At 41.0% G+C, this 15,000-nt stretch overlaps 1 long non-coding RNA gene across 1 annotated transcript in view; it reads right to left on the reverse strand.

Annotated features, from left to right (window-relative positions):
• The window catches only part of LOC127105525 (uncharacterized), an 85,603-nt gene that overhangs the window by 12,422 nt on the left and 58,181 nt on the right, over positions 1–15,000 (reverse strand). The gene's annotated exons all lie outside the window — the stretch shown is intronic.

Raw genomic sequence — 15,000 nt, forward strand, 5'->3', positions numbered from 1 at the left:
GCCCACCGCATGTGTTCAAACTAATTCACGTGTTGGACTGCATATAAGGCATCGACAATGATCCTTCCGCAGGTTCACCTACGGAAACCTTGTTACGACTTCTCCTTCCTCTAAATGATAAGTGTAGCACCTCAAATTTGCACCTATCATTGTACATACATTCTCATATTAGGCCATGACATAACATGGTCCACTGCATAGCATTGCATTGTCCCATTTGCCTCAAGTGCAAGTCAATCAAGAAATTAGGTCAAACTGATCAGGAGATCAGTCAACCAAGCAAGCAAGGTTGTTTCTCAAGGAACCAAAGCCCTAGGGTTGGTCCAATTTGTTCACATGACTTGGAGGGCCATTTGAAGTGTTTAAGTCAAAGATTGGAGGCTCAGAGGTCATCAGTCCATGCACAATCAGTCAAAAACCCTAGAAAGTCAAACTTGGTCAACTGTGGCTGATTCTTTGGTTTTGATGGATGGATTTGGTTTGAGAGAGTTTATTCATGTCCCAATAGGCCTCATATATCATGGCAAACAAAATCATTGAAGAATTTGAAGCCAATCAGAAAATTTCCAAAAATAGAAACTGGACCTGTAATTTTAACTGCCAAAAATGGAAACTTCTTGATCCCAAACTTACATCATGATACAAGCTTCAAATGAATTTTTGCCCAACATGAAAGTTGAAGATCTTGTTCTCCCATTTCCAAAAAGTCCAAGAACACTTAATTCCCATGTATGGTTGGCAAGATATGATCAATTCAATCTCAAAAATTTGTGAACTTCAAAAGGGCATATCTCTCAAACCATTTGGCCAAATTTGGTGGGGTTTTTTCCTACAAGTCACACTTGATCCCCTTTTTCCAAAAATGTCATCCTCATGCACCAAAACTTCACCATTCAAAATGGCCTTTTTGGACTTGCATTATTTAATTTCAAGTGAAGTTAAAATTTGACTTTTCCAAATATTGATTTTTAAGCATTTTGGCCAATTGGGACTTGTTTGGAATGACATTTGACACTTGCCCAAGGCCCAAACTCGGGCAGAACCACACCCTCCATGTGCATTTGTTTGAAAATTAGCAAAATGTGCAAATGGCTTCATTTGAGCTAATCATGTTTAGTACTTCATTAACCAACATTAAACAGAAGTATTTAAACTCGATTCCTGTCATTTACAAACCCTAGAGCTAGCAGCAGCCATCATTTTGAACGCAGAAAAATTCTCTTCTCTCTCAAAAACAGTATTTCTTCACCTTGAATTCTGGTTGAAAATTGAAAAGGACCACGAGCTAACTTGTTTGCTTTATCATTTACCATCACTCTTGAGCCTATTTGAATCACCATTTCCCAACTGGAAGCATAGAACACAGACTGTTTTCAAAGAACTCTTCCATGGCAGATGTTGTTTAAAGCTATTCTGAGCCTTCTTGGGTCGAAATCTTTTGGCCATTCATCAAAGCAAAGCTGGAGCTTCAACTGTTTCATCACAAAGCGACCAAACCACATCCATTCCATCACTGTACTTCCAAATTGGTCAGTTTTCGATTCACTTGTTTTTCTAAACCATGCTATGTTTTAAATAGATCTTGCTATGCTGATTGTTATGAGCTTTGCGTCATGTAAAATGGTTGAGTATGGAGTGAGTAATTTGGTTTTGAAGACTGATGTTCAAATGATATTTTGTTTGATTCTTCCATATGAGCTCGAATTAATGTTAATGGATGCTGGATATATGATGCTTGTTGTTTGCTGATTCGATTGCCATGCTCGATTTTATTTTCTGGAGAATTTGGTCATGAGTGATTGTTGATGATGAGGTTACTGTTGAAAACCCTAAATTCCAGCCCAGAACGCGTTTGCCATGTTTGTGTTTTCTGTTTTGCATGATTGTTACTGTACCATCGCCCCATAACCAATCAGAACATTTCCCTGGCTGAGCTTAAACGATGCGTTTTGTTTAGTTGGTTTAATATTCACAAGAATGCCACCGGTCAACTCTTTGACCTACCACTCCATGTTTATTTTGTTCACTTATTTCATTTTGATTCAACATCTTCCAAAAATCATAATTCACTCATTTTAATTCCAAATTTCATGAAAATTTTTGCATCATGTTCATATGAATCTCTACTTTTTTATCATGATTTTTGCTGATTTTTTGGATGGTTGAATTTTTAATGGCATTAGGGTTTTGCTCATGTATGCATATTTTGTACATCTTGCCAATTCAATTGTGAAATGATGAGGATATATCCAATGACCCTGAAATTTTTTGTGCTTAATCTACACTCATCCATGGTGATTTTGATATAGAGTTCTTGAATTTATCTTATTTGGTTGCTGAGTTATGAGTTTTTGAACTAGGGTGTGACAATTTGTGTCACACCATTGATATGCAATTTCATGATTTTTTATGACATGCTTCCTGACCTCCAATTAATGTGAATTTTTGCATGAGCCTTCTCTTATATGTCTAGTTGACTTGTGATTTTTCTTGGAATTAATTATGCCATTTCCTAATTGTTTGAGATTTTTCTCCTCTGTCTAGTCAAATGTTGACTTTGTGTAACACATGTTGCCATTTCATTTGTGAAATTCTCATACTTTATTAGATGGACATGAAATTTTGCATGAGATAACTAGACATCCTAAGCTTTGCCATGGTTTTAGTCCCATTCATTTATCATACACCATCCCTGATTTATGATTTTTCAAGTTGATGCATGTTTGGTTGACTTCTTTGAGCATGTCCAAAATTGCTTTGACTTTCTGATTTTCATTGATTGCCTTCCACTTGTCCAAATGAGATGAAAATTGACATGCTTACCATGCTATGTGTCAGGATTGATCATGATTTATTTGGTGATTTTTGGAAATGTTTGAGTTGACTTTTGATGCAAGTCTTTCTGTTGACTTCTATGAGCTCTCATTTGCCATGCTTTGACTTCTTTTGTTCATGAAATGATGATAGTGATTGATATGAATGTGAACCCAATTGGCATTGATTCTTGATTGTTTGAACATGATTTTGGATGCTTGCCCTTTGCTGTTTTCACTTTTTTCATTCCTTTTGACCCTAGGCTTACCCTAGTGGTCCTGTGACTTATGTTTGAGTTCTTGTTTTCAGGTGAAGCTACAAATGCTCCAATGAGACCATTTCTTTCTGATTGAGCTTACTTGAGTATCATTGACTAACTTGTTGTTTTGTAGGTGGTTTGGCTCTCAAGCCTTAAGCCTTGTGCCTTGCACATCCATTTGCTTCTGATTAACTATTAATGTCTGTTTCCCTTTGTCTTGCTTTTGAATTGTGTACTGATCTGTTTGACTATTTCAGGTACCTTTAGTTGCTTAGTTCTTTGAACTTGCTTTGCTTTGCTTTAATAGCAACTTGCTTTGAGGTATAATCCCTTAATCTTCATGTAGTCTGGAAGACCTGGCCTGTTACTTGGCCAGGCAACTGTCTGAAGTCCTCCTTAAGAGGCAATGTTTGTGTATGTTTAGATTTTGTCCCTGTACATATTCAAAGACCTCCTAAGTGAAGAGGCAATTGGCAGAACCCAAGGGATATGCAACCTATCCCCTGCTATTCTGTGTGTCATCTGCTTTGCTCACACCACTGTGTTGATGCATTGCAGATACAAACCCAAGATCTTGTACAATCGTACAGTTGAGTCAGTTTTAAATGTGTAGAAGGGTTCCCACCTTCTGAACCCACACATTCTTGTCTTAAGCTCTCCCAGGCCAGGGATAAGAGCTGTGAAGTCTTATCTTCACTCACCTTTCATCTGCTTCACCTTAGCCCCTCAATGGCAAGGTTAAGAGCTAACACTACCCAGTTCCAGTGGTTTGTTTGTTGAGGTTGATATGACCCCTCGACTAAAACCTAGCCTTGATGTTTGAGCCCCTTGTTGGTGTGTTTATTTCATGCTGTATGTGCTTGTGTGGTGTGAATGTATCCCCTAGGTTTGCTAGACTCCGCGTAGTCTCGTTTGCATGTCAATTAAGGTAGCACGGTTCCTTCGTATAGGACTTCCTTTCTTGCTTGGGCTTTCTTAAAACACAAACAAACATCATCCCCTCTTAAGGATACGTTAACTCCTTCTACTACAGATGAGTAAGTCTCCAAAGGTCGAGCATCAGGTAGATTGTGCAGTGACGTTGTCCACTTAAAAAACACAAACCAACAGTAATAGTTCAGCCGAACTACGGCAACTCTGATTCTCATATTCAGATGAGATACGTAGGCACGAGATGCGACGTCTTGTCGAGTTTGACTAACAACTAACACTAATTCTTTTCTCTCGCCCTCGTTGCGATTGAGACCTCCCCTTTCTCTTGCCCTAGTTGCAATCGAGACCCTTGCTTCCTGTGCAAGTTAGGTGTGTGTGTGGCTTGCTTCCTGTGCAAGTCATGTTTAGGATAGGCTTGCTTCCTGTGCAAGTTAGCTAGAAACCTTAACTTAGGGACGATTTTGCATGACGACATCTAGGCTCGAGTCGTAGTCTCCCTAGTGTTGTGTCTCCCTCTGTTATCTGGTTAGGCTAGTCCTTTTTCCCTGCGTAGGGGAACTACATCGCCCTGATCTTCACACCAGATGAAGTATGTAGGCAGGAGATTGAGCTGATCTCTCCGGGCGCCTTTTTTCTTTTTGTGTGTGTTGTTTGACAGTTGCTAGGCTCGAGTGCCTGACTCCTTAGCAATTTGTTGTCTGTTTGTTTGAGTGTGTGCTTGACAATTATAGGCTCGAGTCCCCGACTCCCTATTAACTTGTTGTGTTGTTGTGTGCTTGGAAGCTGATGTAAGACCATCGATTGGCAGTTGGTTTCCTGTGTGTGTTTGTTGGTTCGGATGCTGATATAAGTCCAGTGATTGGCATTCAGGCTCCACGTTTGCCTTTGCCTGTGTTTGTTTTTGTGCGTGTCAGCCGAGCTACGAATGCTCTGATTCTCCTTCGTCCAAGGAGATACGTATGCATAGGATGCGATATCCTAGCGAGCATGTGTCGTTTCCCCAGTCCGAACTACTTCGACTCTGATGTCTATGCCTGATAGACTAAGTAGGCCCAGGATGTGACATCCTGCCGAGTCAGTCTTGTCTGTTTTCCTGTGTCTCTTTCAGCCAGTGTGCATGAGTTTGAGCAGTGTTTAGCAACCAATATTCTTTCCTTTTGTGCGTGGATCCCGTAGAGTACTACGGATGCGTAGGGGTGCTAATACCTTCCCTTCGCATAACCGACTCCCGAACCCATACTCTTTGGTCGCGAGACCATGTTCTTTCCTAGGTTTACTCTGAGCGTTTCCTTTCCCTCTTTTGGGATAAATAACGCACGGTGGCGGCTCTGTTGTTTCTTCTTTTCCCGCCGGTTTTTCGCGTAATGCGACAGCTGGCGACTCTGCTGGGGACTATAGAGAAGTTGACCTCTTGCTGGTCCATCTTCCCTAAGCGAGTCTCTCCTAGCGCTCTCTAGGATAGGGTTTTGGTTGTTGTTTGCTGTTTGACTTATTGCATTCATGTTATTTATTGTTTGCATTTATTGTTTGCATTTATGTTTGCATGCATCATACTGTCATTGAGCTGTCTTCTGTGCAGGTGGTTCCTCTGTTTTGGGGTGGGTGTTCTGAGTGAGGCTCAATACCCAGGCCTGAGTATACACCTAGGATTAGCGTGGTCTCATGTATCTTCACATGTTGTACGACATGATGAGGAGACATGTCACCACAGCCGGACGAGGTTCATTTGAGAGAGTCCTTCCGGGTGGAGTTATTCCGCTTAGGTCGGATTATCTCTTATGAGCTGTTGACTTCGGTGACCGTTCTTTCCCGGATCTTTGGTTTAGACGATCTTAAGAGAGCTACAACGGCACACCCGAGAGGGCAAACCCGTTGAGTATCTTTGCCCGATTGTTGACACCCTTGTCCGCCTTAGGATGACCTTGTTAGAATTCACCTGTGAGGGGAGGGTTTTGATCTCTACAGATACGGTTTCTGCCAGTGGTGCTGTGATGGTGACTTTGGTTCAGCCGAATTTATGGACATTTATTTCTGGGACGCCGGAGTTCTGTCCGTGGTTTATCAGCGGGTTCCGTTTATTTCGGATCCCCGGGTTGAATTGAGAGTACCGGTTCAGAGGATCTGATTGTCATCCGTTCAGTGGATGTTCCTGTGATGATAGTGATGTAATCTCCAGTTTCGTTTATTTCGGAACTCCCCAAGTCGGATTTATGGTGACTTGGTTCCTCAGATTGGTTTCAGATGCCAGTTGATCAGATTGACTTTGGGTTTCAGATGTTTGTGATCAGAGTTCAAGCCGAAGCTTTGACCCTGTGCCTTGAGACGCACAACCTGACCAGTCATCTTCACATCATTTGCATCATAGCATGTTTATTTTCAAAAAAATAATAATGCATGAAAAAACCGAAAAAGTTAACTCGCATACGCATATCCTTTATCGGGATCATCCATGATAAAATAGCATCCGCATCCGCATCATGCATATCATGTACATATCATCCTTGCATTACAGACATGCTTGGGAGAGACTTCTCACTTTAGGTTTTGACTGAGAGAGGATTGCTGATCATCGTCCGCACCGCTACTCAACCAGATTGAATCAACAGAGGAGTATGGATCAGGTTCAAGCAGAATTGGCCGAAATGAGGGCAAACATGGTCCGGTTCATGACACTGATGCAAGAGATACTGACAGTTGTCATCCCCGGTGGGATCTATCACAATTGGGTCACTGTGGGCTTTCCTACAGTTGTTCATAAGTCAGAGTAGTAATCACTTTGTTTAAAAACCCTTCTCCCATGCCAAAAGGAGAAGTGATGACATTGTTGGCAACATTTTGTGCAATGATATTTTCATTCAAATAAATTCATGTTAAACATTTGTTTTTCCATTTGTTTTCCCTTTTCGCTTTTTGCATGAAATTGGTGATCACAAAAAACCTTAAAAACAAGAATAAAAGCAATCTTTTCATCTGCATAACGATTGTCTTGTTTGATTTTCAAAGTGCTTTTTATACTCAAAATCTTTATGCAGGTTGTTTCTCAAACCCATTGAATGTAATGATCGGACGTCATCTCCCAATTTTGAATTCCCTGTATTCGAAGCCGAAGAAGATGATGTTGAAGGGATTCCTGACGGTATTTCCCGATTTCTTGAGCAAGAAAAGAAGATCACACTCAGCTGCATCTCGAGAATCAGCGGAACAGCCAACTGGGGCATTTATCAAAAAAAGAGAAAAAGAAAAAAAAAGAGGAGGGTGCAAAATCAAAAAAAAAAGAAATCAATCAAAATCAAAAGAAATCAAAAGAAATCAAATCAGAAGAAAGAAAAAAAAGGAAAGAAGAAAAAAAAAAAAGAGAAATAGCACCCTCAAAGTCCCAAGTTGACTGATGCTGAATGGATTCAGAGTCACTATGACCAGGTGAATCCAATCGAAAAGAAGAGATCAACTACCATGTGTCATGGTCAGTCATATCAGCAGAGAGTGAAAAAGCATTCGACAAGAAGGTCAAGTCTCGTGTGTTCCGATAAGATGACCTTGTGCTCAAGAAGGTCTTGTCTTTCGTGCCCGATTCCAGGGGCAAGTGAACCCCAAGCTATGAATGTCCATATGTTGTCAAGAGAGCCTTTTCAGGTAATGTTTTAACACTTACAACAATGGATGGAGAAGTTCACTCGTCCTGTGAACTCTGATGCAGTCAAGAAATACTTCGCCTAAAAAGAAAAAAAAAAGAAGCAAAACAGCTTGCTAAGTCGAACACCCCAAAGGGCGACTTAGGCAAAAAGGAGCGTCTCGGTGGATTGAAAACCCGAAAGGGCAATCCAGGCAAAAGATAGAGACATTGAAAAAGAATTTGCATCCCGCTAGATTGATCACCTCACACTGGGGCAATCTAGGCAAAAATTAGGGATTTGGCAAGTAACTGCATCTTGACAAGACTGTGCTCTATATCTGTCATCCGTCAGGGATTCTCGATTCGTCGTCGACTGAAGCTTTGAATACATCGAAAATTCAGAATGGTAGAGGAAAGGTCATTATGTTCAATGTAGCCTTCTCCAATATATATCACCGATTTCAAACTTGTACAGATCTATGGAGTCTCGCCCTTTGCAGACTACCATTCCATCACATCAATTTGAGCTTTTACCCAATTATTTGCACTCTTATTTGTTTCAACTCAATAAATGTTTTGCATGTTTTTAATTGATAAAGTATCATTGTTTTCAGAATAAACAAATCTTTCAAAAATTGTTCTTAAACAAAGTGAACATTCACGATGATGGAAGGATACTTAGGAGATCCGCAAGTGCTCTCCCGAGGGTGGTATGATTACCAACAGGTAAGACATTTTGTTCGTATCTCGAGCATAACTTTATCTTTCTCCTGTTGAACCTCTTTTGGTTTCTCTTCAGCAAGGTTGCTCAGTGCAGTGTTGGTCGAAGTTGTTTATCTTCATGTTCCCGGCAGTACAACATTCTTCCTCCAAGTCCCTGTTGGCCCTATCGTGGGGCATTTCCAGTAGAGGTTTGTTTGAGCCCTACCGAGGGGCATTCCCAACAAGGTTGCTGTTGAAATACTATTGTGGGGCAGTTCCCCAAGCAGAGTGATTACTGAAGACTTTAACTTTCCTCTCTCCAGCAGAGTAGTCTTCCTCTCTCCCCCAGCATGGGTGCTTTTCTTGGAAGATTCAGTATTCGGTGAATTGACATCCCAGTACTCCATCATGTCCTCAGATGGATCCCCAGCGGAGTTGTTGGCATGATGAGCTTTATCAATGCCTATGTATCCTCATCAGAGATCTGGTTGCTTCTTGGTATCCCTGATTTCCAGCACAAGTTGTTGTGGCGCATCCGCCTGTATGTTGAACTCTTTTCTCCGGTTGTGACCGACGATCCCTCCGGAAACCTCTGGTGGTCTTTCTCCCCTGCAGGATGATGATTGTTCCCTATTGTCCCAGCCTCCAGTGGATTTTCTTGGCTCTATGGTGACTTTGGTTTTCTCTCCGGACGGTTGATTCCCGGACCTGCGTGTTGAGCATGTCTGTTTGTCAGCATTCATCATACATTTTAGGTAGAATGCATACATGCATAATCATAGCATTTGGATACTCATGATGCAGCTGTTGCCATGTATTTGTTGATGGCTGTCTCTTGCTATTTGGTGACACAGATCTCTCCAGTAGTTTTCCTAGCAGAGTTGGGTGTGTCTGATCTCTCCATGTAGAGCCAACCCCTTAAGCAGAAAGTGTCTATCCTTTCCTGCCATTTCCCCACTGAGATACATCCTCGTGGATGACGGTTGCTTCCGTTCCCTCCCTACACGGGATGGGTTTTCCCTATTGAGTTCTTTCCTCATTAGGATGAGTCTTGTTTCAGTCTGCCTTTTGGATCGATCCTAAATTGGCTTCCTGTTGGCTGTCTCCCGTGCTTCCCTGGGGCATAAATGAATAGTCGCTCACTAACCGGCACTCATTCATCTTATCCTCAGCGGAATTTGTTGGCCTCTACCTACGAACCGGTAGCTGTAAGTCCTTTCTTTACGGTCTTCTACCCACTACCCGGTAGTTGTAAATCCTTTTTCTCACTCTGTCTCTCAGCAGACTGTTTGTTGGCCTCTACCTACAAACCGGTAGTTGTAAGTCCTATCTTTGTGGTTTTCTACCCACTAGCTGGTAGTTGTAAAATCCCATTTTTCATCCCCTTGGTGGAGTTAACCCTTTGTGCTCATCCTATCGATGACTGGTTACTTTTCCGTGGTTTTCTGCCTACTAACCGGTAGATGTAATCCCCTCTTTGCAGTTGTCAGTATCCTCTTTGCGGTATTGATATTCTTTTCCCCTCTGGATACTTGCCTTGATCAAGCAGTATTGTCCCCATTGGGTCTTCCCCTGCCTTTGGGTATTTGCTCCGAGTTAGCAACTTTATCCTCTTTTGATTGGTCATCTTTTGCATACCTAATCCTGATACCGATACCTTTCTTGTCGGTCGATTATTCATTTAACAACCTACAACCCGGTTATGGATAATCTTCCATGCGAGGTTATTATCTACGTTTTGACGGCTATAGATAATATATCTCATGCACTCTTTGGTCAATCTTTCGATTGTCCTCCCCAGTCGAGTAAGATTCGTATTTCTTGTGGAATCAGTGTCCATCCTTTAACAAGATCGCTTTTCTAGCCCTCTTCAGGATGTTGAGAGTTTTGGAAAACAAACCAATTCACGCTTTGGTCGGTCACCCGTTTCATACCTACAACTCGGTATTCTTGGTGTTCCTTCCTGTTTGCTCGCTGTCGTGACCTTGTTCCCCAGTGAGACCCCCTGCAAGTGTTCAGCCTTGCCCTGTCATCTTGTGGATGTCAGTATCCCGTCAGCACCCGCGTGTGTTGTTTCTTTGGTGTCGGTAAACACCATCCTTCGGTGATTTCCAGTCATGCGTAAGTGTCTGGTCTTCTTTGGTGTCGGTAAACACCATCCTTCGGTGATTTCCAGTCATGCGTAAGTGTCTGGTCATCTTTTGATGTCGGTAAACATCCTCTTTCGATGTTCATAACGTCGCCCTCCCTTCCCTAGTGAAGTTTTCCTCCTCTTCGTTGGTGTCGATAAACGTGAGTCTCCCTTTCGTCCTATGATGTCTGGTTGAGTTTTCCTCCTCTCCGTTGGTGTCGATAAACGTGAGTCTCCCTTTCGTCCTATGATGTCTGGTTGAGTTTTCCTCCTCTCCGTTGGTGTCGATAAACGTGAGTCTCCCTTTCGTCCTATGACGTCTGGTTGAGTTTTCCTCCTCTCCGTTGGTGTCGATAAACGTGAGTCTCCCTTTCGTCCTATGATGTCTGGTTGAGTTTTCCTCCTCTTCGTTGGTGTCGATAAACGTGAGTCTCCCTTTCGTCCTATGACGTCTGGTTGAGTTTTTCTCCTCTCCGTTGGTGTCGATAAACGTGAGTCTCCCTTTCGTCCTATGACGTCTGGTTGAGTTTTCCTCCTCTCCGTTGGTGTCGATAAACGTGAGTCTCCCTTTCGTCCTATGACGTCTGGTTGAGTTTTCCTCCTCTCCGTTGGTGTCGATAAACGTGAGTCTCCCTTTCGTCCTATGATGTCTGGTTGAGTTTTCCTCCTCTCCGTTGGTGTCGATAAACGTGAGTCCCCCTTTCGTCCTATGATGTCTGGTTGAGTTTTCCTCCTCTCTGTTGGTGTCGATAAACGTGAGTCTCCCTTTCGTCCTATGATGTCTGGTTGAGTTTTCCTCCTCTCCGTTGGTGTCGATAAACGTGAGTCTCCCTTTTGTCCTATGACGTCTAGTTGTACCTGTCCCCATGTGGATTTACCTCTCCGTTGGTCTTGGTAAACGTTGAGTTTTTCCCATTACGTCCGCTGACGTATGGTTGTATCTCTTCCAGTCATTCATTAATGTCTGGTTACCTCTCCGTTGGTCTTGGTAAACGTTGAGTTTTTCCCATTTCGTCCGTTGACGTATGGTTGCATCTTTTCCAGTCATTCATCAATGTCTGGTTACCTCTCCGTTGGTTCCGGTAAACGTTGAGTTTTTCCTAGTTGTCCGTTGGCATCTAGTTGTGATTTCTTTTCCCATTCATCGTCGTTGCGATGTCTGGATGTGGCCGTACCCTTTGCAAAAAACAAAAAAAATACCCAGTAATAAGTATCAGATCCCAGTGGACGTTTCCATTTTTGGATCCCTGCATTGTGCAAATTCTACGGTTCTTAGTATTCAATCCCTGTTTACCCTGAAAGTCTGACAGCCGTTGCTATCATCCGTTCGGGTTCCCAGCTGATTGAATAGGGGCAGCTGTAGCACCTCAAATTTGCACCTATCATTGTACATACATTCTCATATTAGGCCATGACATAACATGGTCCACTGCATAGCATTGCATTGTCCCATTTGCCTCAAGTGCAAGTCAATCAAGAAATTAGGTCAAACTGATAAGGAGATCAGTCAACCAAGCAAGCAAGGTTGTTTCTCAAGGAGCCAAGGCCCTAGGGTTGGTCCAATTTGTTCACATGACTTGGAGGTCCATTTGAAGTGTTTAAGTCAAAGATTGGAGGCTCAGAGGTCATCAGTCCATGCACAATCAGTCAAAAACCCTAGAAAGTCAAACTTGGTCAACTGTGGCTGATTCTTTGGTTTTGATGGATGGATTTGGTTTGAGAGAGTTTATTCATGTCCCAATAGGCCTCATATATCATGGCAAACAACATCATTGAAGAATTTGAAGCCAATCAGAAAATTTCCAAAAATAGAAACTGGACCTGTAACTTTAACTGCCAAAAATGGAAACTTCTTGATCCCAAACTTACATCATGATACAAGCTTCAAATGAATTTTTGTCCAACATGAAAGTTGAAGATCTTGTTCTCCCATTTCCAAAAAGTCCAAGAACACTTAATTCCCATGTATGGTTGGCAAGATATGATCAATTCAATCTCAAATATTTGTGAACTTCAAAAGGGCATATCTCTCAAACCATTTGACCAAATTTGGTGGGGTTTTTTCCTACAAGTCACATTTGATCCCCTTTTTCCAAAAATGTCATCCTCATGCACCAAAACTTCACCATTCAAAATGGCCTTTTTGGACTTGCATTATTTAATTTCAAGTGAAGTTAAAATTTGACTTTTCCAAATATTGATTTTTAAGCATTTTGGCCAATTGGGACTTGTTTGGAATGACATTTGACACTTGCCCAAGGCCCAAACTCGGGCAGAACCACACCCTCCATGTGCATTTGTTTGAAAATTAGCAAAATGTGCAAATGGCTTCATTTGAGCTAATCATGTTTAGTACTTCATTAACCAACATTAAACAGAAGTATTTAAACTCATTTCCTGTCATTTACAAACCCTAGAGCTAGCAGCAGCCATCATTTTGAACGCAGAAAAATTCTCTTCTCTCTCAAAAACAGTATTTCTTCACCTTGAATTCTGGTTGAAAATTGAAAAGGACCACGAGCTAACTTGTTTGCTTTATCATTTACCATCACTCTTGAGCCTATTTGAATCACCATTTCCCAACTGGAAGCATAGAACACAGACTGTTTTCAAAGAACTCTTCCATGGCAGATGTTGTTTAAAGCTATTCTGAGCCTTCTTGGGTCGAAATCTTTTGGCCATTCATCAAAGCAAAGCTGGAGCTTCAACTGTTTCATCACAAAGCGACCAAACCACATCCATTCCATCACTGTACTTCCAAATTGGTCAGTTTTCGATTCACTTGTTTTTCTAAACCATGCTATGTTTTAAATAGATCTTGCTATGCTGATTGTTATGAGCTTTGCGTCATGTAAAATGGTTGAGTATGGAGTGAGTAATTTGGTTTTGAAGACTGATGTTCAAATGATATTTTGTTTGATTCTTCCATATGAGCTCGAATTAATGTTAATGGATGCTGGATATATGATGCTTGTTGTTTGCTGATTCGATTGCCATGCTCGATTTTATTTTCTGGAGAATTTGGTCATGAGTGATTGTTGATGATGAGGTTACTGTTGAAAACCCTAAATTCCAGCCCAGAACGCGTTTGCCATGTTTGTGTTTTCTGTTTTGCATGATTGTTACTGTACCATCGCCCCATAACCAATCAGAACATTTCCCTGGCTGAGCTTAAACGATGCGTTTTGTTTAGTTGGTTTAATATTCACAAGAATGCCACCGGTCAACTCTTTGACCTACCACTCCATGTTTATTTTGTTCACTTATTTCATTTTGATTCAACATCTTCCAAAAATCATAATTCACTCATTTTAATTCCAAATTTCATGAAAATTTTTGCATCATGTTCATATGAATCTCTACTTTTTTATCATGATTTTTGCTGATTTTTTGGATGGTTGAATTTTTAATGGCATTAGGGTTTTGCTCATGTATGCATATTTTGTACATCTTGCAAATTCAATTGTTAAATGATGAGGATATATCCAATGACCCTGAAATTTTTTGTGCTTAATCTACACTCATCCATGGTGATTTTGATATAGAGTTCTTGAATTTATCTTATTTGGTTGCTGAGTTATGAATTTTTGAACTAGGGTGTGACAATTTGTGTCACACCATTGATATGCAATTTCATGATTTTTTATGACATGCTTCCTGACCTCCAATTAATGTGAATTTTTGCATGAGCCTTCTCTTATATGTCTAGTTGACTTGTGATTTTTCTTGGAATTAATTATGCCATTTCCTAATTGTTTGAGATTTTTCTCCGCTGTCTAGTCAAATGTTGACTTTGTGTAACACATGTTGCCATTTCATTTGTGAAATTCTCATACTTTATTAGATGGACATGAAATTTTGCATTAGATAACTAGACATCCTAAGCTTTGCCATGGTTTTAGTCCCATTCATTTATCATACACCATCCCTGATTTATGATTTTTCAAGTTGATGCATGTTTGGTTGACTTCTTTGAGCATGTCCAAAATTGCTTTGACTTTCTGATTTTCATTGATTGCCTTCCACTTGTCCAAATGAGATGAAATTTGACATGTTTACCATGCTATGTGTCAGGATTGATCATGATTTATTTGGTGATTTTTGGAAATGTTTGAGTTGACTTTTGATGCAAGTCTTTCTGTTGACTTCTATGAGCTCTCATTTGCCATGCTTTGACTTCTTTTGTTCATGAAATGATGATAGTGATTGATATGAATGTGAACCCAATTGGCATTGATTCTTGATTGTTTGAACATGATTTTGGATGCTTGCCCTTTGCTGTTTTCACTTTTTTCATTCCTTTTGACCCTAGGCTTACCCTAGTGGTCCTGTGACTTATGTTTGAGTTCTTGTTTTCAGGTGAAGCTACAAATGCTCCAATGAGACCATTTCTTTCTGATTGAGCTTACTTGAGTATCATTGACTAACTTGTTGTTTTGTAGGTGGTTTGGCTCTCAAGCCTTAAGCCTTGTGCCTTGCACATCCATTTGCTTCTGATTAACTATTAATGTTTGTTTCCCTTTGTCTTGCTTTTGAATTGTGTACTGA

This window comes from Lathyrus oleraceus, chromosome 7 (assembly GCF_024323335.1).
Source record: "Lathyrus oleraceus cultivar Zhongwan6 chromosome 7, CAAS_Psat_ZW6_1.0, whole genome shotgun sequence".
Lineage (NCBI taxonomy): Eukaryota > Viridiplantae > Streptophyta > Magnoliopsida > Fabales > Fabaceae > Lathyrus > Lathyrus oleraceus.